The 12,844-nt window shown below is 39.1% G+C and overlaps 1 protein-coding gene across 2 annotated transcripts in view; it reads right to left on the minus strand.

The window, feature by feature from the left end:
* Positions 1 to 9,134, minus strand: part of LOC136842930 (uncharacterized) — a 90,273-nt gene extending 81,139 nt beyond the window's left edge. The window contains exon 1 of one of the 2 annotated variants that reach the window (XM_067110940.1): positions 8,957 to 9,134. The gene's annotated coding sequence lies outside the window, so the exon portion shown is untranslated. The other variant, XM_067110941.1, reaches the window with a different exon arrangement.
* Positions 9,135 to 12,844: the final 3,710 nt, after the last annotated feature.

The raw sequence follows: 12,844 nt of genomic DNA on the forward strand, positions 1-12,844 counted from the left end.
GGCTAAAACGCCCAAAATGTTCTACGTGCATCTGGCAACGAATACTGTGGCTGTATTTTATTGTATTTTGTCAAAATAGAGTTAAATTTTATTTTGTCATAATAGAGTTATAATGTATTTTGTCATAATGAGAGTTAAAATGTATTTTGTTATAATAGATTTAAAATGTACTTTGTCATACTGGAGTTAAAATGTATTTTGTTATAAAAAAGTTAAAATGGATTTCGTCATAAGAAAGTTAAAATGGATTTTGTCATAATAGAGTTAAAATATATTTTGTCATAACAGAGTTAAATTGTATTTTGTCAAAATAGAGTTAAAATGCATTTTGTTGTTGCAGAGTTAAAATGTATTTTGTCATAATAGGGTTAAAATGCATTTTCTCATAACAGAGTTAAAATCTATTTTGTCATAACAGAGTTAAAATCTATTTTCTCATAATAGAGTTAAAATGTATTTTCTTATAACAGAATTAAAATCTATTTCGTCATAATAGAGTTAAAATCTATTTAGTCATAATAGTGTATTTTGTCATAACAGAGTTAAAATAACACAAAAACAAATCGAAGAAGAATTTTGTCAACCACAAAGATCTGCAACTTTCACTCTCAGCCACTCTCACTCTTCCTTTTACTGCTATGCAGTGGCGTTTGTTATTCTGGTTTGATTGGCATTCGACTTATTCTCTCTCTCTCTCTCTCTCTCTCTCTCTCTCTCTCTCTCTCTCTCTCTCTCTCTCTCTCTCATATTAGCGACGATTTGATTAAGTCAAAGATACTTGTCCTGAGGTCACATCCAGGGTTCCCACTTTCAAGGAATTTTCCTTGATGCAAAGAATTTCTAGGTCATCAAGGAGGATTTCGAGGAATTAGATAAATCAAGGAATTTTTAAGGAATTAGATCAATCAAGCAGGATTTCAGGGAATTGGGTCAGTCTAGGAATTTTCAAGTAATTAGACAAATCAAGGGATTTTCAAGGAATTATATCAATCCAGGAAGTTTCAAGGAATTGGATAAATCCAGGAATTTTCAAGGAATTGGATAAATCAAGGGATTTTCGAGGAATTATCGAACCAGGAATTTTCAAGGAATTAGATAAATCAAGGGATTCTCAAGGAATTAGATCAGTCCAGGAATTTTCAAGGAATTAGATAAATCCAAGAATTTTCAAGGAATTTGATCAATCAAGGAATGTTCAAGGAATTAGATCGATCAAGAAATTTTCAAGGAATTAGATATATCAAGGAATTTTCAATGGAATTAGATCAATCAAGGAGGGTTTCAAGGAACTGGATCAATCCAGGAATTTTCAAGGAATTAGATAAATCAAGGGATTTTAAAGAATTAGGTAAATCAAGGGATTTTCAAGGAATCAGATAAATCAAGGAATGTTCAAGGAATTAGATAAATCAAGGAGGATTTTAAGGAATTAGATAAATCAAAGAATTTACAAGAATTACATAAATCTAGAAATGTTCAAGGGATTAGATAAACAAAGGGATTTTCAAGGAATTAGATAAATCAGAGAATTTTCAAGAACTAGATAAATCAAGGAATTTCCAAGGACTTATTTGTTTCCCCAGGAAATTGCAAGGAATTTGGTTATTTTCCACGTATATTCGTGAAAAAATAATTTTCCATAAATTTTCTCAAAATCTTGAACAGAAAAATCTTGAAAATTCTACTGCGGAAGAGAATTCCTTTTTACCAGAGCTTCAATGAGACCTCAGAGCACTATTGGCATTTCACTTTGTATCTTTGGCCACAAGCTTTTCATGTCAGAGAGAGAGAGAGAGAGAGAGAGAGAGAGAGAGAGAGAGAGAGAGAGAGAGAGAGAGAGAGATCAGCAGCCAAGTAATTAAAGTCCGAGTATCAGCCTCATTTTTATGGGAAATCGATCAGGCTCTCGTGAAAGGGAGATACAGAATCTGTTCAGTCAACAGTAACTAGAACGAGCTAATTCTCATGCCCGCGTGAAATTTGGTCTGTTAATTTGACCTTTAATTGTGATAAATTTATTATAGATATAAAGTATGACTGCAGTTTGACAGATTTGTAACCAAATGAACAGATAAACTGACGTATAAATGATAAAGAAGGCTAAGTTTCTGAAGGAGGAACCAGCGAAAAATACCGGTTTTTTCTGTATTTACCCCTCACGGGAAAACAACCCAATCAAAACATGACCTGAGGTAACCTAACCGTTAGTAACGGAGGTAACGATGACCTCAGAGTAATTCCTTATTTTTTCAGACGTCTTTGGGACCGCGGCTAGGTGCTCAATGGGTTTCCCTGATTCGTCCTCAGATGGCGTTGGGGTCGTTTAGACAAACACGCCCAGGGAGGGAAGAAAGTACTGTGTCAACATCTGTGAGAAGGCTAAGGAAAAGGGATGAAGGCAGGAGAGAGAGAGAGAGAGAGAGAGAGATGGAAGATGTTCGATAATCCTCCCTGGGGCACTTTCTCACCTCACCTAGTATTTTTGCTAGAAATATCAGTTCATTATACAATTTCGCACCCAATCGTTCTGCTGGGGACATCAGTTCGTACACTACATTTCTTTTCCCAGTATGTGATTTTATCTTTCTAATTTTGGCTTAAACGAATACACACTTCCTGCCCAAAGCGGGAAAGACGCATTCACACACACACACACACACACACATCCACCTTGCCCTCTTAACTTCTCGAATTCTTCGCGCTTTTTGGATACGCTTGTCACCACAAAGCCTTTGGATCCAAGCGCAAGAAATATGAAGTAATTATGATATCCGGTAGCAGGAAGCGAACCCGCGTCCCATAATCACAGCGAGGCCACGTTGCCGCCCTGACCATGAGAAGGATAAAAGTCTATTGTCTATTGTCGAATTCAGATGTATTTATTAGAGTTAAAGCAGATCCCATCCTCACCATTGTAGCCAAGTGGGCATTCATTTTCATTGCTTTTTAGGCTGAAATATTTAGAATCTACTGGTCACTTTTTACCAGAAACGTACGTAATTGAAATAGCAGCAATGCCCTCTTAACTTCTCGACTTCTTCGCGTTTTTTTTTTTTTTGGATAAGCCCCCGACGACAAAATTTAGATTCTACAATAAATATTTTACGAAAAATAACTGAATTTTAAAGCTGATTTCTATACTGGCTTTAGGAACACAACTAGCGACCTGCTTAACAAATAAAAACATTTAGAATTCAGAGAGAAAGAGATGCAGAAATTGTTTGATTTGATAAAACTTTTAGGCTGTCAAACCAAGCACTAGCAATTTCGACCATTCAGCGCCATTCATTGTTTTTTTTATACCTAGGCAAATCTTTACCTTGAGAACATTATGAAATGTGAAATTAATGATAAAATAATCCTAGGTTTTTAATATGTTCGCAAGAGAGTCGACTTATATAGGAGACAAAAGTATTTGTATATTATGTTGAAATCTAATGAAAAACATAGATAGATAGATAGATAGATAGATAGATAGATAGATAGATAGGACGGAACTGTCACTGACAGGAAGACCAAAAGGAAATTAATTTCTCAATGGTCCATTTCCATTGTGCAACTCTAAGAGGAAGGAAATGCAAATACGTTTTTCTGTCACGCGACATCATCCATAAAGGATCCCCACTACGTCTTAGGATAGTAAACGAAACTGTCACGTGTTATGTGACTTCATTCATAAACAAGGAAAAAATGCGCCGAAGTTTCTCCGGCCCAATCGAGTTTTCTGTACAGCCGCTACAGCGTATAATCAAGGCCACCGAAAATAGATCTATCTTTCGGTGGTCTCGGTATAATGCTGTATGAGCCGCGGCACATGAAACTTTAACCACGGCCCGGTGGTGGTCAAACCTATATCATTGCCAGAAGCACGATTATGGCTAACTTTAACCTTAAATAAAATAAAAACTACTGAGGCTAGATGGATGCAATTTGGCATGTTTGATGATTGAAGGGTGGATGATCAACATACCAATTTGCAGCCCTCTAGCCTCTGTAGTTTTTAAGATCTGAGGGTGGACAGAAAAAGTGAGGACAGAAAAAGTGCGGACAGAATGAATTTAGTGCGGACGGACAGACAAAGCCGTCACAATAGTTTTCTTTTGCATAAAACTAAAAGGTTCTCGTTTTTTCCCAGATTCTCAAAGAGTTAATTCAGCGTAGTTGTTTTATTACAGAACAGGAAATGGAAAATCTGTTCATGTGAAAATTTAAAAAGAAGAATTCAAAGGAAACAGTTGTCATAATGAGGAAACCATTTGAAGTCTTTGGCTTCCATCCGGTGGCGAATGAGGGAAAAATTAAACAGCACAAGTAATAAGATTGTTTTTGGCATTTGTGGCCTTTTTGTGGGATTATCTTAGAGTGACGTCAGGTGCGCAAGTTTTCTGCCGTCTATACTGCCCTATAAATGGAAAACTGCAGTTTCTGCAAAATTTTCGAAATTGAGATATGCCATCTACTGGGCTCATGAAACACTAATACACAAGTTACTGCAGTTTCAGAATGATTCTTCAATGCTTTATTTTAGGGGGGTCCCATTTGCAGTATCTGTAAAACTTTCAAAATTGAGATATGCCACCTATTGGGCTCATGAAACACTAATACACAAGTTAATGCAGTTTCAGAATGATTCTTCAATGCCTTCCACGAGTATTTAGGGGGTCCCGTATTCAGTATCTGCAGAATCAGTAGTAAGGCAAGGGATTATCTACCATTTTTCTCAGTTTTGTAATTTCGCAGATATTGCAGTCTTCCATTTTAAGGCAGAATAGTTGCCACCTTCAGAGCCAATGTTTACATCTGTATTAGAGCGAAACTGTTGTCTTTTACTTGGAAATGGCGTTGGTATCAGTCTTCTGCCGTATACAGTTGAAATTGTTGTCAATCATGCGCTTTAGGGTGGCGTCACGTGATCGAGAAATCTGCGAAAACAGTTCTTCTTGCCTACGTTGGAGGTCTGGTACCAAGTTTTGCAAAGAACTTCGTATGTATGTATGTATGTATGTATGTATGTATGTATGTAGTGAACTAAGCCGACCTCATACTCCTGAAGAAAAGCCTTTCTTTAAAGATAATGCTCTACAGGCGTTTAAATGAATATAGAATTTAGGCCAAAAAGCCAAGCACTGGGACCTAAGAGGTCATTCAGCGCTGAAACGGAAACTGACAGTAAAAGGTTTGAAAGGTGTAATAAGAAAACCTCGCAGTTGCATAATGCATCAGTTGTTAGGAGAGAGTGGAAAGTAAGATGGGAGAAAGGGAATATGAAAGGAGGTACAGTAAAAGGAGAGAAAGGGGTTGCAGCTAGGGGCCGAAGGCACGCTGCAAAGAACCGGTAATACCTACGGTGCACCGCATGAGGTGCACTGACGGCACTAGGCCCCTACGGGGCACAGGCATTTAAGAGGCCTGGTGTATACGCCTGAATTCGACGCAGGAATTGTAAACTTACACTTAGATGTAACTTATTTTCCACCCCTGAAGAAGATCCTAAGCGTAACTCCGCCTCTTTCAAGGCGATAACGAAAGATTCCCCGTCGTGAATTAACATTCAGATGGGAAGCAACTCTGTCCCGACAGAGCTTTAAGAAGGGACTTGAGTGGGGCGTAGGATATTTGTTGAGGATGGGCGCGCCGGTGATGAATTCCGTATGAATCGCCCCCGCGGTCGAAGTAGAGCTTATCCCTCGTCATTTTCAAAACGAAAGACCTGTGGGGAATCTTGGTCTGTGTCCTACACTTCTATATTTCGTGTGGGAAAATTCCTAGAGTCCTACACTTCTATATTTCGAGAGGAAAAGGTCCCAGTGGTATTATTCTAAAAGGAACAAAGTAAAGATTTAGGTTATAGCGCTACCCTCCCACCCAAGGACTTGATAATTCGATAAGCACTATCGCCTGGATGTCGAAATTTTTATCTCTCTTCATTTCAGGACGAAAGTCCTGTGGGGAATCTTGGTCTGTGTCCCGCACTTCTATATTTAATGTGGGAAAAGTCCTAGAAGTGTAATCCTACAAGGAAACAAGCAAACAAGCAAAAACGTAGGTTACAGGATCGTGATAACTCGACAGGCGATATCGCCTTTGATACCTCCGGCTTTGAGCAAAAGTCAGAACAGCTTGTGCAACAGAACTTAGAGAAACGAAGTTTCGCCTTCGTAAATGGCTCGTCAAACATCCCAGTTTGGCACTCGGGGCATTAGTACCCACCCTCTGAACGCATGTCCAAGCATGCCCAGCATATGAACGAACGAGAGAAAAAAGGTTCTCCACCAAACCGTAAGCCGTCGGCGAAAAAAAATAAAACGATTGTCAACAATGCAATCGAGTGAAACAAATACACATGTATAGGAGTGCCCGGCTTGCCTTTCCCCCCTCCCCCAGTCTCTCTCTCTCTCTCTCTCTCTCTCTCTCTCTCTCTCTCTCTCTCTCTCTCTCTCTCTCTCTCTCACGTGCGTGTTTGGTTGTTAGTCATCGCGCTTAATCTAATCAGAGCCTTTTCCACAATAAGGGAGCAGTCGTGAGCTATGTTAATTCGTGGGGTGTTTTAGAGCGAGAGGAGAATGCAACGGACGAAAGATTCAAATGACAGTTTGGGAAGAAGAAGAAGAAGCTGGTAATGCCTAAGGCTGGGCTGCGTATAAATATAAGCGTATGCATCTTCGGAGAGCATCTCCGGACGTCAGTGGCTCAAGAGAAAGACGTAACTTTGATTTGAGAGGATGAGGTACAAATAATGATATTTATACAATACAGGTTCTGGACAGTAAGATACTTACACAGGAAAGAACTTACTGGACAGTTTAACGATAATCTTCTAGGGACCTCAAGTCAATAGCTGACGTGAAGACTATGTATGGGTCTGAATCACTATGGGTGTCATGTTTATTCAGGGACTGGGGAGGCGCGGCAGGGAGTGTGTGTGTTATTGTGCTTTGAAGAGGCCTAATCGTGACTGCGCCTAAGTTCGTTCTATGACTAAAATGCTCGAATTTTGCCATCATCTCTCTCTCTCTCTCTCTCTCTCTCTCTCTCTCTCTCTCTCTCTCTCTCTCTCTCTCTCTCTCTCTCCTTGTTGCTTTCACTTCTGCATCTGGCTGGTGAAGTATTCACAAAACTTTACTGTCTCGAGTTTTCATAAAGACTTCCTTTCCTAAACCCCAGCTGGTGTTCTTCAAGGCTCTCTTCTGTAACTTACACTATCCTCCTCTTTATCACCTAGTTTTTTTCTGGTCTATCTGTTCTCTTATTTATACTTTTGCAAATGGCCAGTCCTCCATATTTCTCTTGCTCTCTCGACATTCTTCCTCGGCATTCATTTGTCTCATTCTCTTGTAAATTTTAAGAATGCTTGTGGAATTGGCTTTTCAAGTATAAGGATGACAATTTAAAGTCTGATTAGCTAGACATCAGAACAGAATGGCATTACAAGCAATCAGCTTTGGTGAGGTGGGGATGGGAGTAACCCAATAACTGACCGATATGTGTAACGTATCTCTGGAAGCGGAAAAATACTCCAAAGGAATGAGTGAGAGGAATCGAGAAATTACAAGAAGGAAGGTGATAAGAAAAACTTAGGCATAACACTTCTTAGTATACCTAGAAATGGATATAATTCGGTCTTGTTATAGAAATTATGATATATAACAGAATGAATTATAAGGGAGAGAGCAGTGCAGGTTTAGACAAGGAGGGAGGTGTGTAGAGGTGAATGAAAAGTTTGAGAACAAAGAGAACAAGCTTAAAATTTGAAGTCAAAAGTTTAAAACTAAGATACAGTAATATATATATATATATATATATATATATATATATATATATATATATATATATATATATATATATAACTTTTATCACATACACAATTGTTCTGTGCATTAGTAGAATTACTAAAAGGACCTCATTCAAACTGGATGGTATCTAATGGAGTTTTTATAAAAGTTACAAGCTTTCTTGGACAAAACAGTCCATATATCATATAAGAAAGCTAACTTTTTGAATAAAAACTATAGATACCATCCAGTTTGAATGAGGTCCTTTTAGTAATATATATATATATATATATATATATATATATATATATATATATATATATATATATATATATATATATATATATTATACATACGCGTTTTTCGAAAAACAAAACTGCCCATATTTCTGGGGTGGCAAAATACCATCTGATATTTTATTTATAACCTGGTAATACCCATTAGAATTCTTCCCCAATTCAAGATTACAATCTAAGATTTTCAAACCAAGTTTATATGTTTCAAAGGGATTCTATATTATAGAATAGATTATAAATACATTTTATCTTTTGGACTATGAACCACAATAAGACCTTTTGTCCACCCTACCTTCTAACGAAAACTAGCCCTTCTATATCACCAAAAACTTATTCTCCGTGGCCCACCCATCCTCCCTAGCCCGTATCCCAGCACCCTATAAAAAACACTAAAATAAAACCTGTCATATTTACATGAACATCGTCACCTACAGCCAAAGTAGGAATGGTCCTCTACGTCAGAACTCTTCACAGAGATGCTGGGGCTAAATTTGCACAAGATTTTTGCCAGACATTTTAATATCATTTTCTGTTAATCTTTAAACCAAAATTTCACGTTTTCCTTTCAGATTAATGCTCTTGAAGATTAATTACTGCTTTTGCATTTGTTAAGGCTCTGTAACTTGTCTGAGAATGGTTTAGTCGTGCTGTTATCAGGATCATTCGAAACTGCACGGCTGTAGGAAATATACCACACTTTGTTTACACTAAGACGAAAGCAATTCTTGAAGGCACAAGAGCAAACGAGCCAATATTCAAACCACAAGTTCCACAACCATTTTCACTGAAGAGCAGAACCGCAACACAACACTCGTTTGACACAACGAAACCACACTCTGTGGAAACCCAGGGCACAGGACCCTTCCAAGCTTAGCGGAACAATCTTACGCGAATAACAGGTGTCTCTGTCTCTCTCTCTCTCTTTATACGCGCGTTTAAAATCCATGCAATTCAGGGTTCCGGGTGTTGCCTTCTTGTCTACGAGATTGGGCAACTTCTCGCATCTCCTGGGCCCCCCAGCTGCTGGTACTGGCTTGGCTGGGAGGGGAGAAAGATAGAGACTGAGTCTCAGCAGTTCTTGGGCGTGTTGTTCACCTGTTATACTCCCAAACACCCGGACCATCTCCCCCCCCCCCATGGGTTTAACCCGCCTCCCTTCCCTCCCCTCCCCTAGAGCCCTACCACAGACGGGCAAGACCCGGGCATCAATACCCACCTCCTCTCATCGCTGTTCCTCTCCTCGCTCTCAGACCAGCTGCACCTATACGTCTGAGTGACGATGCCCGGACGTACTTCGATTCAATCTTCGACGTCTGAATGACGTTGGCGGCTACAATTGACGCAAATTGCGAACGTTAGGTATCGGGGAGATACGCAACATCTTGCAGTTTGTCTTCAGATGATTCTCTCTCTCTCTCTCTCTCTCTCTCTCTCTCTCTCTCTCTCTCTCTCTCTCTCTCTCCCCCAGAAGTCTTCAGATGCCTTCTCTCATACCCGCGCGGTTACTGTACTTCCATTCACAAAAACTTTCTCGCCGGCCGGCCAGCGGCTGGAGGGGGCGACTGTGTTGTTTGCATTGCATTCCCGGGGGCCGGGGGGGGAGAGAGAGAGAGAGAGAGAGAGAGAGAGAGAGAGAGAGAGAGAGAGAAGAGAGAGAGAGAGCAGAAGAATGATAAAGAGAGGGAGAGAGAGAGCAGGAGAATGATTGAGAGAGAGAGAGAGAGAGAGAGAAGAATGATAAAGAGAGGAGAGAGAGAGCAGGAGAATGATTGAGAGAGAGAGAGAGAGAGAGAGAGAGAGAGAGAGAGAGAGAGAGAGAGAGACAAAGTGCGAGAGAGAAAACAGGAGAATGATAGAGGAGAGACAGAGAGAGAGAAACAGTCATCTTGCACTTCCGGTTAATACCATCAAAGCTTTATAGGGGTGAGGTGGCTAGACCACTCACCTTTCTTCCACCACCATCCAAAGTCGACTGACTGCCAGGTACATGTCTCAGTGCTGGAGTCAAAAGAGGTTCGAGTCACCTGGAATTGATCTAAGGTTGACATTAGCTTAAATATCAATCTTGGAATTAATACAAGATTGATATTAGTTCAAATTACCATCTTGGAATAGATCCATGGTTGATATCAGAATAGATATCAATCTTGACATCAATTCACGGTTGGAATAAATCTGAAGTTGATATCAGAATGAATATCAGTCTTGGAATCAATCCAAAGTTGGTATCAGAAAGAATATCAATCTTGGAATCAATCTGAAGTTGGAATCAGAATGAATATCAATTTTGGAATCAATCTGAAGTTGATATCAGAATGAATATCAATCTTGGAATCAATCTGAAGTTGGTATCAGAATGAATATTAATCTTGGAATCAATCTAAAGTTGGTATCAGAATGAATACCAATCTTGGAATCAATCTGAAGTTGGTATCAGAATTAATTAATCAATCTTGGAATTAATCTGAAGTTGGTATTAGAATGAATATCAATCTTGGAATCAATCTGAAGTTGGTATTAGAATGAATATCAATCTTGGAATCAATCTGAAGTTGGAATCACAATGAATATCAGTCTTGGAATTGCTCTGAAGTTGGTATCAGAATGAATACCAATTTTGAATCAATCTGAAGTTGGTATCAGAATGAATGTCCATCTTGGAATCAACCTGGTGTTGGAATCAGAATCAATATCAATCTTGGAATCAATCTGAAGTTGGAATCAGCATTGATATCAGTCTTGGAATTACTCTAAGGCTGACATCATCACTGTTATCAATCTTGGAATTGACCAAAAGTTGATATCAGCACAAATCAGTCTTAGAGTCAATCTAAGGCTCAATATCAATCTTGAAATCAGTCTAAGAGAGAACAGAGAATTTAGGCCTAAGGCCAGGCACTGGGACCTAAGAGGTCATTCAGCGCTGAAAGGGAAATTAGCAGTAAGAAGGTTTGAAAGACGTAACAGGAGGAAAACCTCGCCGTTGCACATGAAACAATTGTTAGAGAAGGTGGAAAGTCAGATATAAGAAAGGGAATACGAACGGAAGTACAGTAAAAGGAACGAAAGAGGTTGCAGCTAGGGGCCTTTGGAAGGGATGCTGCAAAGACCCTTGAGTAATGCCTACAGTGCACCACGTCAGATGCACTGACAGCTCTAAATCCCAATGGGATGAAATCAGTATCTAAGGTTGATATTTATTTATCATCTCGTGTATTGTGTTGCCAACTCCTTTGGCTTGCAAAGCCATTCAAATGATCTACATTTCAACACTCTTGTTTTCTAAATATTCATGCTACTATTTACTATATTTTTTTTCTATCCACTGCAGTGACCTTTCTCTTGGTCCCATTTTTTATCGATTGTCTCCTCATATTCTCTCTTCTTTTTTATCCCCAAGGAGAAGGTTAGTGCCGTCAGTGCACCTGAAGCAGTGCACTGTAGGCATTATTCAAGGTTCTTCGCAGTGGCCCTTCCTTCAACCCCTAACTGCAATCCCTTTCATTCATTTTACAGTACCTCTGTTCATATTCTCTTTTTCCATCTACTTTCCTCAACCCTCTCCTAACAGATGTTTCAACATTATCTTCAGAGCTGAATGACCTCATAGGTCCTGGGCTTGGCCTTCAGCCTAAATTTTATATTTCAGTTCCAATCTTTACCAAAATCCTTGTCTTAATTAGTACGTCGACAGCCATGTTTTTCATTCATTCTCTGTATTTCATCTTACAACTTTGCCTCTTCTCTCTCCATCCTCAAAATACTGAAAAGACATGGACGCCTAACATACCCTGTGGTGGACTAATTTCGACACTAAACTAGTCATTCACCCGAGTACTTATCATAACACAAGCTTGCTCTCACCCTATCAATTCCTGTCACTTGCCTTACTCTGTCAGTCTAAATCCTAAAATAAACCTTCCCTTGTACCCCTTCAATACATTTGCCCTTACACAAAAGAACAATAATTTTTCTCATCCATTTCTCCAGATTACTTTACACACCCTGGTCAGCCACCAATATGCAATTTCAGGGCTGTATTGTACCTCCATGCTTGAAACCCCATCAACCCCAGGTGACTTTCCACTATTCAACCTCCAACCTATGTCTTGTGCACATTTTACTTGAATTCTGTCTGATCCAAGTCTTCATCTACACCCTTTTTCCATGATTACCTGGGTCTCCATACAAGCTCAAACCATCTCAGTCTTTAAGATCAGAGTCTGTTTTCCAGTTGCTGGACATTTCATCTCTCCACCAATGCATTTATAATTTAGGTCCTTTATTCCTCACACCGTTGAACTGTGGAACAGTCTCCCTGAGGATGCTGTGCAGTTAGAACCTCCAAGGTTCAAGTGAAGACGCAATACCTGTCTACCCTAATACAATTCACCATGTATTTCAATAATTTATTTATATTTTCATCTATTTACCTATTAATGTATTAATTTACCTCTTTCTTTACTAATAACTGATTTCTCCTTCCGTATTCCCTATAACCTTCTATTACCTCTTGCAAATGAACACTACATTCTTTGGTAGCGTGAATTTCAAGTCAGTGGCCCCTGTGGGCATGTTCCATATGAATGGGGTTCATCTTCTGAAGAATAATAATAATAATAATAATAATAATAATAATAATAATAATAATAATAATAACACCGAGATCACAACAGACACAGTCAGACACCAACTGAAGAAAATGCCCAACTGGAAAGGCCCAGGTCCTGATGAAATAGCTCCAGAACTCACGCAGAGGAGTGCTATCAAAAACAG

Source organism: Macrobrachium rosenbergii, chromosome 10, assembly GCF_040412425.1.
Source record: "Macrobrachium rosenbergii isolate ZJJX-2024 chromosome 10, ASM4041242v1, whole genome shotgun sequence".
Taxonomy (NCBI): Eukaryota; Metazoa; Arthropoda; class Malacostraca; order Decapoda; family Palaemonidae; genus Macrobrachium; species Macrobrachium rosenbergii.